We start from the raw sequence: 13,681 nt of genomic DNA on the forward strand, positions 1-13,681 counted from the left end.
CAATATTTAAGGAGTTATGAGCGTTTTAAAATAGGCTATTTTTCCTCTTTAAATATCTGCAATCAAAACGATGCTAAAAACCCCGAAATGTCAATATTTAAGGAGTTATGAGCATTTTAAAGCAGGCTATAAAGAAACTTCAATCAAAACGATGCTAAAATCCCTGAAATGTCAATATTTAAGGAGTTATGAGCGTTTTAAAATAGGCTATTTTTCCTCTTTAAATATCTGCAATCAAAACGATGCTAAAAACCCCGAAATGTCAATATTTAAGGAGTTATGAGCATTTTAAAGCAGGCTATAAAGAAACTTCAATCAAAACGATGCTAAAATCCCCGAAATGTCAATATTTAAGGAGTTATGAGCGTTTTAAAATAGGCTATTTTTCCTCTTTAAATATCTGCAATCAAAACGATGCTAAAAACCCCGAAATGTCAATATTTAAGGAGTTATGAGCGTTTTAAAATAGGCTATTTTTCCTCTCTAAATATCTGCAATCAAAACGCTGCTAAAAACCCCGAAATGTCAATATTTAAGGAGTTATGAGCGTTTTAAAATAGGCTATTTTTCCTCTTTAAATATCTGCAATCAAAACGATGCTAAAAATCCCGAAATGTCAATATTTAAGGAGTTATGAGCGTTTTAAAATAGGCTATTTTTCCTCTTTAAATATCTGCAATCAAAACGATGCTAAAAACCCCGAAATGTCAATATTTAAGGAGTTATGAGCGTTTTAAAATAGGCTATTTTTCCTCTCTAAATATCTGCAATCAAAACGCTGCTAAAAACCCCGAAATGTCAATATTTAACAAGTTATGAGCGTTTTAAAATAGGCTATTTTTCCTCTTTAAATATCTGCAATCAAAACGATGCTAAAAACCCCGAAATGTCAATATTTAAGGAGTTATGAGCATTTTAAAGCAGGCTATAAAGAAACTTCAATCAAAACGATGCTAAAAACCCCGAAATGTCAATATTTAAGGAGTTATGAGCGTTTTAAAATAGGCCATTTTTCCTCTTTAAATATCTGCAATCAAAACGATGCTAAAAACCCCGAAATGTCAATATTTAAGGAGTTATGAGCGTTTTAAAATAGGCTATTTTTCCTCTCTAAATATCTGCAATCAAAACGCTGCTAAAAACCCCGAAATGTCAATATTTAACAAGTTATGAGCGTTTTAAAATAGGCTATTTTTCCTCTTTAAATATCTGCAATCAAAACGATGCTAAAAACCCCGAAATGTCAATATTTAAGGAGTTATGAGCATTTTAAAGCAGGCTATAAAGAAACTTCAATCAAAACGATGCTAAAAACCCCGAAATGTCAATATTTAAGGAGTTATGAGCATTTTAAAGCAGGCTATAAAGAAACTTCAATCAAAACGATGCTAAAAACCCCGAAATGTCAATATTTAAGGAGTTATGAGCGTTTTAAAATAGGCCATTTTTCCTCTTTAAATATCTGCAATCAAAACGATGCTAAAAACCCCGAAATGTCAATATTTAAGGAGTTATGAGCGTTTTAAAATAGGCTATTTTTCCTCTCTAAATATCTGCAATCAAAACGCTGCTAAAAACCCCGAAATGTCAATATTTAACAAGTTATGAGCGTTTTAAAATAGGCTATTTTTCCTCTTTAAATATCTGCAATCAAAACGATGCTAAAAACCCCGAAATGTCAATATTTAAGGAGTTATGAGCATTTTAAAGCAGGCTATAAAGAAACTTCAATCAAAACGATGCTAAAAACCCCGAAATGTCAATATTTAAGGAGTTATGAGCGTTTTAAAATAGGCCATTTTTCCTCTTTAAATATCTGCAATCAAAACGATGCTAAAAACCCCGAAATGTCAATATTTAAGGAGTTATGAGCGTTTTAAAATAGGCTATTTTTCCTCTCTAAATATCTGCAATCAAAACGCTGCTAAAAACCCCGAAATGTCAATATTTAACAAGTTATGAGCGTTTTAAAATAGGCTATTTTTCCTCTTTAAATATCTGCAATCAAAACGATGCTAAAAACCCCGAAATGTCAATATTTAAGGAGTTATGAGCATTTTAAAGCAGGCTATAAAGAAACTTCAATCAAAACGATGCTAAAAACCCCGAAATGTCAATATTTAAGGAGTTATGAGCATTTTAAAGCAGGCTATAAAGAAACTTCAATCAAAACGATGCTAAAATCCCTGAAATGTCAATATTTAAGGAGTTATGAGCGTTTTAAAATAGGCTATTTTTCCTCTTTAAATATCTGCAATCAAAACGATGCTAAAAACCCCGAAATGTCAATATTTAAGGAGTTATGAGCGTTTTAAAATAGGCTATTTTTCCTCTCTAAATATCTGCAATCAAAACGCTGCTAAAAACCCCGAAATGTCAATATTTAAGGAGTTATGAGCGTTTTAAAATAGGCTATTTTTCCTCTTTAAATATCTGCAATCAAAACGATGCTAAAAACCCCGAAATGTCAATATTTAAGGAGTTATGAGCGTTTTAAAATAGGCTATTTTTCCTCTTTAAATATCTGCAATCAAAACGATGCTAAAAACCCCGAAATGTCAATATTTAAGGAGTTATGAGCGTTTTAAAATAGGCTATTTTTCCTCTTTAAATATCTGCAATCAAAACGATGCTAAAATCCCTGAAATGTCAATATTTAAGGAGTTATGAGCGTTTTAAAATAGGCTATTTTTCCTCTCTAAATATCTGCAATCAAAACGCTGCTAAAAACCCCGAAATGTCAATATTTAAGGAGTTATGAGCGTTTTAAAATAGGCTATTTTTCCTCTTTAAATATCTGCAATCAAAACGATGCTAAAAACCCCGAAATGTCAATATTTAAGGAGTTATGAGCGTTTTAAAATAGGCTATTTTTCCTCTTTAAATATCTGCAATCAAAACGATGCTAAAAACCCCGAAATGTCAATATTTAAGGAGTTATGAGCGTTTTAAAATAGGCTATTTTTCCTCTCTAAATATCTGCAATCAAAACGCTGCTAAAAACCCCGAAATGTCAATATTTAAGGAGTTATGAGCATTTTAAAGCAGGCTATAAAGAAACTTCAATCAAAACGATGCTAAAATCCCTGAAATGTCAATATTTAAGGAGTTATGAGCGTTTTAAAATAGGCTATTTTCCTCTTTAAATATCTGCAATCAAAACGATGCTAAAAACCCCGAAATGTCAATATTTAAGGAGTTATGAGCGTTTTAAAATAGGCTATTTTTCCTCTTTAAATATCTGCAATCAAAACGATGCTAAAAACCCCGAAATGTCAATATTTAAGGAGTTATGAGCGTTTTAAAATAGGCTATTTTTCCTCTCTAAATATCTGCAATCAAAACGCTGCTAAAAACCCCGAAATGTCAATATTTAAGGAGTTATGAGCATTTTAAAGCAGGCTATAAAGAAACTTCAATCAAAACGATGCTAAAATCCCTGAAATGTCAATATTTAAGGAGTTATGAGCGTTTTAAAATAGGCTATTTTTCCTCTTTAAATATCTGCAATCAAAACGATGCTAAAAACCCCGAAATGTCAATATTTAAGGAGTTATGAGCGTTTTAAAATAGGCTATTTTTCCTCTTTAAATGTCTGCAATCAAAACGATGCTAAAAACCCCGAAATGTCAATATTTAAGGAGTTATGAGCGTTTTAAAATAGGCTATTTTTCCTCTTTAAATATCTGCAATCAAAACGATGCTAAAAACCCCGAAATGTCAATATTTAAGGAGTTATGAGCGTTTTAAAATAGGCTATTTTTCCTCTTTAAATATCTGCAATCAAAACTATGCTAAAAACCCCGAAATGTCAATATTTAAGGAGTTATGAGCGTTTTAAAATAGGCTATTTTTCCTCTTTAAATATCTGCAATCAAAACGATGCTAAAAACCCCGAAATGTCAATATTTAAGGAGTTATGAGCGTTTTAAAATAGGCTATTTTTCCTCTTTAAATATCTGCAATCAAAACGATGCTAAAAACCCCGAAATGTCAATATTTAAGGAGTTATGAGCGTTTTAAAATAGGCTATTTTTCCTCTCTAAATATCTGCAATCAAAACGCTGCTAAAAACCCCGAAATGTCAATATTTAAGGAGTTATGAGCATTTTAAAGCAGGCTATAAAGAAACTTCAATCAAAACGATGCTAAAATCCCTGAAATGTCAATATTTAAGGAGTTATGAGCGTTTTAAAATAGGCTATTTTTCCTCTTTAAATATCTGCAATCAAAACGATGCTAAAAACCCCGAAATGTCAATATTTAAGGAGTTATGAGCGTTTTAAAATAGGCTATTTTTCCTCTTTAAATGTCTGCAATCAAAACGATGCTAAAAACCCCGAAATGTCAATATTTAAGGAGTTATGAGCGTTTTAAAATAGGCTATTTTTCCTCTTTAAATGTCTGCAATCAAAACGATGCTAAAAACCCCGAAATGTCAATATTTAAGGAGTTATGAGCGTTTTAAAATAGGCTATTTTTCCTCTTTAAATATCTGCAATCAAAACGATGCTAAAAACCCCGAAATGTCAATATTTAAGGAGTTATGAGCGTTTTAAAATAGGCTATTTTTCCTCTTTAAATATCTGCAATCAAAACTATGCTAAAAACCCCGAAATGTCAATATTTAAGGAGTTATGAGCGTTTTAAAATAGGCTATTTTTCCTCTTTAAATATCTGCAATCAAAACGATGCTAAAAACCCCGAAATGTCAATATTTAAGGAGTTATGAGCGTTTTAAAATAGGCTATTTTTCCTCTTTAAATATCTGCAATCAAAACGATGCTAAAAACCCCGAAATGTCAATATTTAAGGAGTTATGAGCGTTTTAAAATAGGCTATTTTTCCTCTTTAAATATCTGCAATCAAAACGATGCTAAAAACCCCGAAATGTCAATATTTAAGGAGTTATGAGCATTTAAAAGCAGGCTATAAAGAAACTTCAATCAAAACGATGCTAAAAACCCTGAAATGTCAATATTTAAGGAGTTATGAGCGTTTTAAAATAGGCTATTTTTCCTCTTTAAATATCTGCAATCAAAACGATGCTAAAAACCCCGAAATGTCAATATTTAAGGAGTTATGAGCGTTTTAAAATAGGCTATTTTTCCTCTTTAAATATCTGCAATCAAAACGATGCTAAAAACCCCGAAATGTCAATATTTAAGGAGTTATGAGCGTTTTAAAATAGGCTATTTTTCCTCTTTAAATATCTGCAATCAAAACGATGCTAAAAACCCCGAAATGTCAATATTTAAGGAGTTATGAGCGTTTTAAAATAGGCTATTTTTCCTCTTTAAATATCTGCAATCAAAACGAAGCTAAAAACCCCGAAATGTCAATATTTAAGGAGTTATGAGCATTTAAAAGCAGGCTATAAAGAAACTTCAATCAAAACGATGCTAAAAACCCTGAAATGTCAATATTTAAGGAGTTATGAGCGTTTTAAAATAGGCTATTTTTCCTCTTTAAATATCTGCAATCAAAACGATGCTAAAAATCCCGAAATGTCAATATTTAAGGAGTTATGAGCGTTTTAAAATAGGCTATTTTTCCTCTTTAAATATCTGCAATCAAAACGATGCTAAAAACCCCGAAATGTCAATATTTAAGGAGTTATGAGCATTTTAAAGCAGGCTATAAAGAAACTTCAATCACAACGATGCTAAAATCCCTGAAATGTCAATATTTAAGGAGTTATGAGCGTTTTAAAATAGGCTATTTTTCCTCTTTAAATATCTGCAATCAAAACGATGCTAAAAACCCCGAAATGTCAATATTTAAGGAGTTATGAGCGTTTTAAAATAGGCTATTTTTCCTCTTTAAATATCTGCAATCAAAACGATGCTAAAAACCCCGAAATGTCAATATTTAAGGAGTTATGAGCGTTTTAAAATAGGCTATTTTTCCTCTTTAAATATCTGCAATCAAAACGATGCTAAAAACCCCGAAATGTCAATATTTAAGGAGTTATGAGCGTTTTAAAATAGGCTATTTTTCCTCTTTAAATATCTGCAATCAAAACGATGCTAAAAACCCCGAAATGTCAATATTTAAGGAGTTATGAGCGTTTTAAAATAGGCTATTTTTCCTCTTTAAATATCTGCAATCAAAACGATGCTAAAAACCCCGAAATGTCAATATTTAAGGAGTTATGAGCGTTTAAAATAGGCTATTTTTCCTCTTTAAATATCTGCATTAAAAACGATACTAAAAACCCCGAAATGTCAATATTTAAGGAGTTATGAGCATTTAAAAGCAGGCTATAAAGAAACTTCAATCAAAACGATGCTAAAAACCCTGAAATGTCAATATTTAAGGAGTTATGAGCGTTTTAAAATAGGCTATTTTTCCTCTTTAAATATCTGCAATCAAAACGATGCTAAAAACCCCGAAATGTCAATATTTAAGGAGTTATGAGCGTTTTAAAATAGGCCATTTTTCCTCTTTAAATATCTGCAATCAAAACGATGCTAAAAACCCCGAAATGTCAATATTTAAGGAGTTATGAGCATTTTAAAGCAGGCTATAAAGAAACTTCAATCAAAACGATGCTAAAATCCCTGAAATGTCAATATTTAAGGAGTTATGAGCGTTTTAAAATAGGCTATTTTTCCTCTTTAAATATCTGCAATCAAAACGATGCTAAAAACCCCGAAATGTCAATATTTAAGGAGTTATGAGCGTTTTAAAATAGGCCATTTTTCCTCTTTAAATATCTGCAATCAAAACGATGCTAAAAACCCCGAAATGTCAATATTTAAGGAGTTATGAGCATTTTAAAGCAGGCTATAAAGAAACTTCAATCAAAACGATGCTAAAATCCCTGAAATGTCAATATTTAAGGAGTTATGAGCGTTTTAAAATAGGCTATTTTTCCTCTTTAAATATCTGCAATCAAAACGATGCTAAAAACCCCGAAATGTCAATATTTAAGGAGTTATGAGCGTTTTAAAATAGGCTATTTTTCCTCTTTAAATATCTGCAATCAAAACGATGCTAAAAACCCCGAAATGTCAATATTTAAGGAGTTATGAGCGTTTTAAATAGGCTATTTTTCCTCTTTAAATATCTGCAATCAAAACGATGCTAAAAACCCCGAAATGTCATATTTAAGGAGTTATGTGCGTTTTAAAATAGGCTATTTTTCCTCTTTAAATATCTGCAATCAAAACGATGCTAAAAACCCCGAAATGTCAATATTTAAGGAGTTATGAGCGTTTTAAAATAGGCTATTTTTCCTCTTTAAATATCTGCAATCAAAACGATGCTAAAAACCCCGAAATGTCAATATTTAAGGAGTTATGAGCGTTTAAAATAGGCTATTTTTCCTCTTTAAATATCTGCATTAAAAACGATACTAAAAACCCCGAAATGTCAATATTTAAGGAGTTATGAGCATTTAAAAGCAGGCTATAAAGAAACTTCAATCAAAACGATGCTAAAAACCCTGAAATGTCAATATTTAAGGAGTTATGAGCGTTTTAAAATAGGCCATTTTTCCTCTTTAAATATCTGCAATCAAAACGATGCTAAAAACCCCGAAATGTCAATATTTAAGGAGTTATGAGCGTTTTAAAATAGGCTATTTTTCCTCTTTAAATATCTGCAATCAAAACGATGCTAAAAACCCCGAAATGTCAATATTTAAGGAGTTATGAGCGTTTTAAAATAGGCTATTTTTCCTCTTTAAATATCTGCAATCAAAACGATGCTAAAAACCCCGAAATGTCAATATTTAAGGAGTTATGAGCGTTTTAAAATAGGCCATTTTTCCTCTTTAAATATCTGCAATCAAAACGATGCTAAAAACCCCGAAATGTCAATATTTAAGGAGTTATGAGCATTTTAAAGCAGGCTATAAAGAAACTTCAATCAAAACGATGCTAAAATCCCTGAAATGTCAATATTTAAGGAGTTATGAGCGTTTTAAAATAGGCTATTTTTCCTCTTTAAATATCTGCAATCAAAACGATGCTAAAAACCCCGAAATGTCAATATTTAAGGAGTTATGAGCGTTTTAAAATAGGCTATTTTTCCTCTTTAAATATCTGCAATCAAAACGATGCTAAAAACCCCGAAATGTCAATATTTAAGGAGTTATGAGCGTTTTAAAATAGGCTATTTTTCCTCTTTAAATATCTGCAATCAAAACGATGCTAAAAACCCCGAAATGTCAATATTTAAGGAGTTATGAGCGTTTTAAAATAGGCTATTTTTCCTCTTTAAATATCTGCAATCAAAACGATGCTAAAAACCCCGAAATGTCAATATTTAAGGAGTTATGAGCGTTTTAAAATAGGCTATTTTTCCTCTTTAAATATCTGCAATCAAAACGATGCTAAAAACCCCGAAATGTCAATATTTAAGGAGTTATGAACATTTAAAAGCAGGCTATAAAGAAACTTTAATCAAAACGATGCTAAAAACCCTGAAATGTCAATATTTAAGGAGTTATGAGCGTTTTAAAATAGGCTATTTTTCCTCTTTAAATATCTGCAATCAAAACGATGCTAAAAACCCCGAAATGTCAATATTTAAGGAGTTATGAGCGTTTTAAAATAGGCTATTTTTCCTCTTTAAATATCTGCAATCAAAACGATGCTAAAAACCCCGAAATGTCAATATTTAAGGAGTTATGAACATTTAAAAGCAGGCTATAAAGAAACTTTAATCAAAACGATGCTAAAAACCCTGAAATGTCAATATTTAAGGAGTTATGAGCGTTTTAAAATAGGCCATTTTTCCTCTTTAAATATCTGCAATCAAAACGATGCTAAAAACCCCGAAATGTCAATATTTAAGGAGTTATGAGCGTTTTAAAATAGGCTATTTTTCCTCTTTAAATATCTGCAATCAAAACGATGCTAAAAACCCCGAAATGTCAATATTTAAGGAGTTATGAGCGTTTTAAAATAGGCTATTTTTCCTCTTTAAATTTCTGCAATCAAAACGATGCTAAAAACCCCGAAATGTCAATATTTAAGGAGTTATGAGCGTTTTAAAATAGGCTATTTTTCCTCTTTAAATATCTGCAATCAAAACGATGCTAAAAACCCCGAAATGTCAATATTTAAGGAGTTATGAGCGTTTTAAAATAGGCTATTTTTCCTCTTTAAATTTCTGCAATCAAAACGATGCTAAAACCCCGAAATGTCAATATTTAAGGAGTTATGAGCGTTTTAAAATAGGCTATTTTTCCTCTTTAAATATCTGCAATCAAAACGATGCTAAAAACCCCGAAATGTCAATATTTAAGGAGTTATGAGCGTTTTAAAATAGGCTATTTTTCCTCTTTAAATATCTGCAATCAAAACGATGCTAAAAACCCCGAAATGTCAATATTTAAGGAGTTATGAGCGTTTTAAAATAGGCTATTTTTCCTCTTTAAATATCTGCAATCAAAACGATGCTAAAATGTCAATATTTAAGGAGTTATGAGCGTTTTAAAATAGGCTATTTTTCCTCTTTAAATATCTGCAATCAAAACGATGCTAAAAACCCCGAAATGTCAATATTTAAGGAGTTATGAGCGTTTTAAAATAGGCTATTTTTCCTCTTTAAATATCTGCAATCAAAACGATGCTAAAAACCCCGAAATGTCAATATTAAGGAGTTATGAGCGTTTTAAAATAGGCTATTTTTCCTCTTTAAATATCTGCAATCAAAACGATGCTAAAAACCCCGAAATGTCAATATTTAAGGAGTTATGAGCGTTTTAAAATAGGCTATTTTTCCTCTTTAAATTTCTGCAATCAAAACGATGCTAAAAACCCCGAAATGTCAATATTTAAGGAGTTATGAGCGTTTTAAAATAGGCTATTTTTCCTCTTTAAATATCTGCAATCAAAACGATGCTAAAAACCCCGAAATGTCAATATTTAAGGAGTTATGAGCGTTTTAAAATAGGCTATTTTTCCTCTTTAAATATCTGCAATCAAAACGATGCTAAAAACCCCGAAATGTCAATATTTAAGGAGTTATGAGCGTTTAAAATAGGCCATTTTTCCTCTTTAAATATCTGCATTAAAAACGATACTAAAAACACCGAAATGTCAATATTTAAGGAGTTATGAGCGTTTTAAAATAGGCTATTTTTCCTCTTTAAATTTCTGCAATCAAAACGATGCTAAAAACCCCGAAATGTCAATATTTAAGGAGTTATGAGCGTTTTAAAATAGGCTATTTTTCCTCTTTAAATATCTGCAATCAAAACGATGCTAAAATGCCAATATTTAAGGAGTTATGAGCGTTTTAAAATAGGCTATTTTTCCTCTTTAAATATCTGCAATCAAAACGATGCTAAAAACCCCGAAATGTCAATATTTAAGGAGTTATGAGCGTTTTAAAATAGGCTATTTTTCCTCTTTAAATATCTGCAATCAAAACGATGCTAAAAACCCCGAAATGTCAATATTTAAGGAGTTATGAGCGTTTTAAAATAGGCTATTTTTCCTCTTTAAATATCTGCAATCAAAACGATGCTAAAAACCCCGAAATGTCAATATTTAAGGAGTTATGAGCGTTTTAAAATAGGCTATTTTTCCTCTTCAAATATCTGCAATCAAAACGATGCTAAAAACCCCGAAATGTCAATATTTAAGGAGTTATGAGCGTTTTAAAATAGGCTATTTTTCCTCTTTAAATATCTGAAATCAAAACGATGCTAAAAACCCCGAAATGTCAATATTTAAGGAGTTATGAGCGTTTCAAAATAGGCTATTTTTCCTCTTTAAATATCTGCAATCAAAACAATGCTAAAAACCCCGAAATGTCAATATTTAAGGAGTTATGAGCGTTTTAAAATAGGCTATTTTTCCTCTTTAAATATCTGCAATCAAAACGATGCTAAAAACCCCGAAATGTCAATATTTAAGGAGTTATGAGCGTTTTAAAATAGGCTATTTTTCCTCTTTAAATATCTGCAATCAAAACGATGCTAAAAACCCCGAAATGTCAATATTTAAGGAGTTATGAGCGTTTTAAAACAGGCTATAAAGAAACTTCAATCAAAACGATGCTAAAAACCCCGAAATGTCAATATTTAAGGAGTTATGAGCGTTTTAAAATAGGCTATTTTTCCTCTTTAAATATCTGCAATCAAAACGATGCTAAAAACCCCGAAATGTCAATATTTAAGGAGTTATGAGCATTTTAAAACAGGCTATAAAGAAACTTCAATCAAAACGATGCTAAAAACCCCGAAATGTCAATATTTAAGGAGTTATGAGCGTTTTAAAATAGGCTATTTTTCCTCTTTAAATATCTGCAATCAAAACGATGCTAAAAACCCCGAAATGTCAATATTTAAGGAGTTATGAGCGTTTCAAAATAGGCTATTTTTCCTCTTTAAATATCTGCAATCAAAACAATGCTAAAAACCCCGAAATGTCAATATTTAAGGAGTTATGAGCGTTTTAAAATAGGCTATTTTTCCTCTTTAAATATCTGCAATCAAAACGATGCTAAAAACCCCGAAATGTCAATATTTAAGGAGTTATGAGCGTTTTAAAATAGGCTATTTTTCCTCTTTAAATATCTGCAATCAAAACGATGCTAAAAACCCCGAAATGTCAATATTTAAGGAGTTATGAGCGTTTTAAAACAGGCTATAAAGAAACTTCAATCAAAACGATGCTAAAAACCCCGAAATGTCAATATTTAAGGAGTTATGAGCGTTTTAAAATAGGCTATTTTTCCTCTTTAAATATCTGCAATCAAAACGATGCTAAAAACCCCGAAATGTCAATATTTAAGGAGTTATGAGCGTTTTAAAATAGGCTATTTTTCCTCTTTAAATATCTGCAATCAAAACAATGCTAAAAACCCCGAAATGTCAATATTTAAGGAGTTATGAGCGTTTTAAAATAGGCTATTTTTCCTCTTTAAATATCTGAAATCAAAACGATGCTAAAAACCCCGAAATGTCAATATTTAAGGAGTTATGAGCGTTTCAAAATAGGCTATTTTTCCTCTTTAAATATCTGCAATCAAAACAATGCTAAAAACCCCGAAATGTCAATATTTAAGGAGTTATGAGCGTTTTAAAATAGGCTATTTTTCCTCTTTAAATATCTGCAATCAAAACGATGCTAAAAACCCCGAAATGTCAATATTTAAGGAGTTATGAGCGTTTTAAAATAGGCTATTTTTCCTCTTTAAATATCTGCAATCAAAACGATGCTAAAAACCCCGAAATGTCAATATTTAAGGAGTTATGAGCGTTTTAAAACAGGCTATAAAGAAACTTCAATCAAAACGATGCTAAAAACCCCGAAATGTCAATATTTAAGGAGTTATGAGCGTTTTAAAATAGGCTATTTTTCCTCTTTAAATATCTGCAATCAAAACGATGCTAAAAACCCCGAAATGTCAATATTTAAGGAGTTATGAGCGTTTTAAAATAGGCTATTTTTCCTCTTTAAATATCTGCAATCAAAACGATGCTAAAAACCCCGAAATGTCAATATTTAAGGAGTTATGAGCGTTTAAAATAGGCCATTTTTCCTCTTTAAATATCTGCATTAAAAACGATACTAAAAACACCGAAATGTCAATATTTAAGGAGTTATGAGCGTTTTAAAATAGGCTATTTTTCCTCTTTAAATTTCTGCAATCAAAACGATGCTAAAAACCCCGAAATGTCAATATTTAAGGAGTTATGAGCGTTTTAAAATAGGCTATTTTTCCTCTTTAAATATCTGCAATCAAAACGATGCTAAAATGTCAATATTTAAGGAGTTATGAGCGTTTTAAAATAGGCTATTTTTCCTCTTTAAATATCTGCAATCAAAACGATGCTAAAAACCCCGAAATGTCAATATTTAAGGAGTTATGAGCGTTTTAAAATAGGCTATTTTTCCTCTTTAAATATCTGCAATCAAAACGATGCTAAAAACCCCGAAATGTCAATATTTAAGGAGTTATGAGCGTTTTAAAATAGGCTATTTTTCCTCTTTAAATATCTGCAATCAAAACGATGCTAAAAACCCCGAAATGTCAATATTTAAGGAGTTATGAGCGTTTTAAAATAGGCTATTTTTCCTCTTCAAATATCTGCAATCAAAACGATGCTAAAAACCCCGAAATGTCAATATTTAAGGAGTTATGAGCGTTTTAAAATAGGCTATTTTTCCTCTTTAAATATCTGAAATCAAAACGATGCTAAAAACCCCGAAATGTCAATATTTAAGGAGTTATGAGCGTTTCAAAATAGGCTATTTTTCCTCTTTAAATATCTGCAATCAAAACAATGCTAAAAACCCCGAAATGTCAATATTTAAGGAGTTATGAGCGTTTTAAAATAGGCTATTTTTCCTCTTTAAATATCTGCAATCAAAACGATGCTAAAAACCCCGAAATGTCAATATTTAAGGAGTTATGAGCGTTTTAAAATAGGCTATTTTTCCTCTTTAAATATCTGCAATCAAAACGATGCTAAAAACCCCGAAATGTCAATATTTAGGGAGTTATGAGCGTTTTAAAACAGGCTATAAAGATACTTCAATCAAAACGATGCTAAAAACCCCGAAATGTCAATATTTAAGGAGTTATGAGCGTTTTAAAATAGGCTATTTTTCCTCTTTAAATATCTGCAATCAAAACGATGCTGAAAACCCCGAAATGTCAATATTAAAGGAGTTATGAGCATTTTAAAACAGGCTATTTTTCCTCTTTAAAT

This window comes from Musca domestica, unplaced genomic scaffold (genome assembly GCF_030504385.1).
Source record: "Musca domestica strain aabys unplaced genomic scaffold, Musca_domestica.polishedcontigs.V.1.1 59, whole genome shotgun sequence".
NCBI classification, from domain to species: Eukaryota; Metazoa; Arthropoda; class Insecta; order Diptera; family Muscidae; genus Musca; species Musca domestica.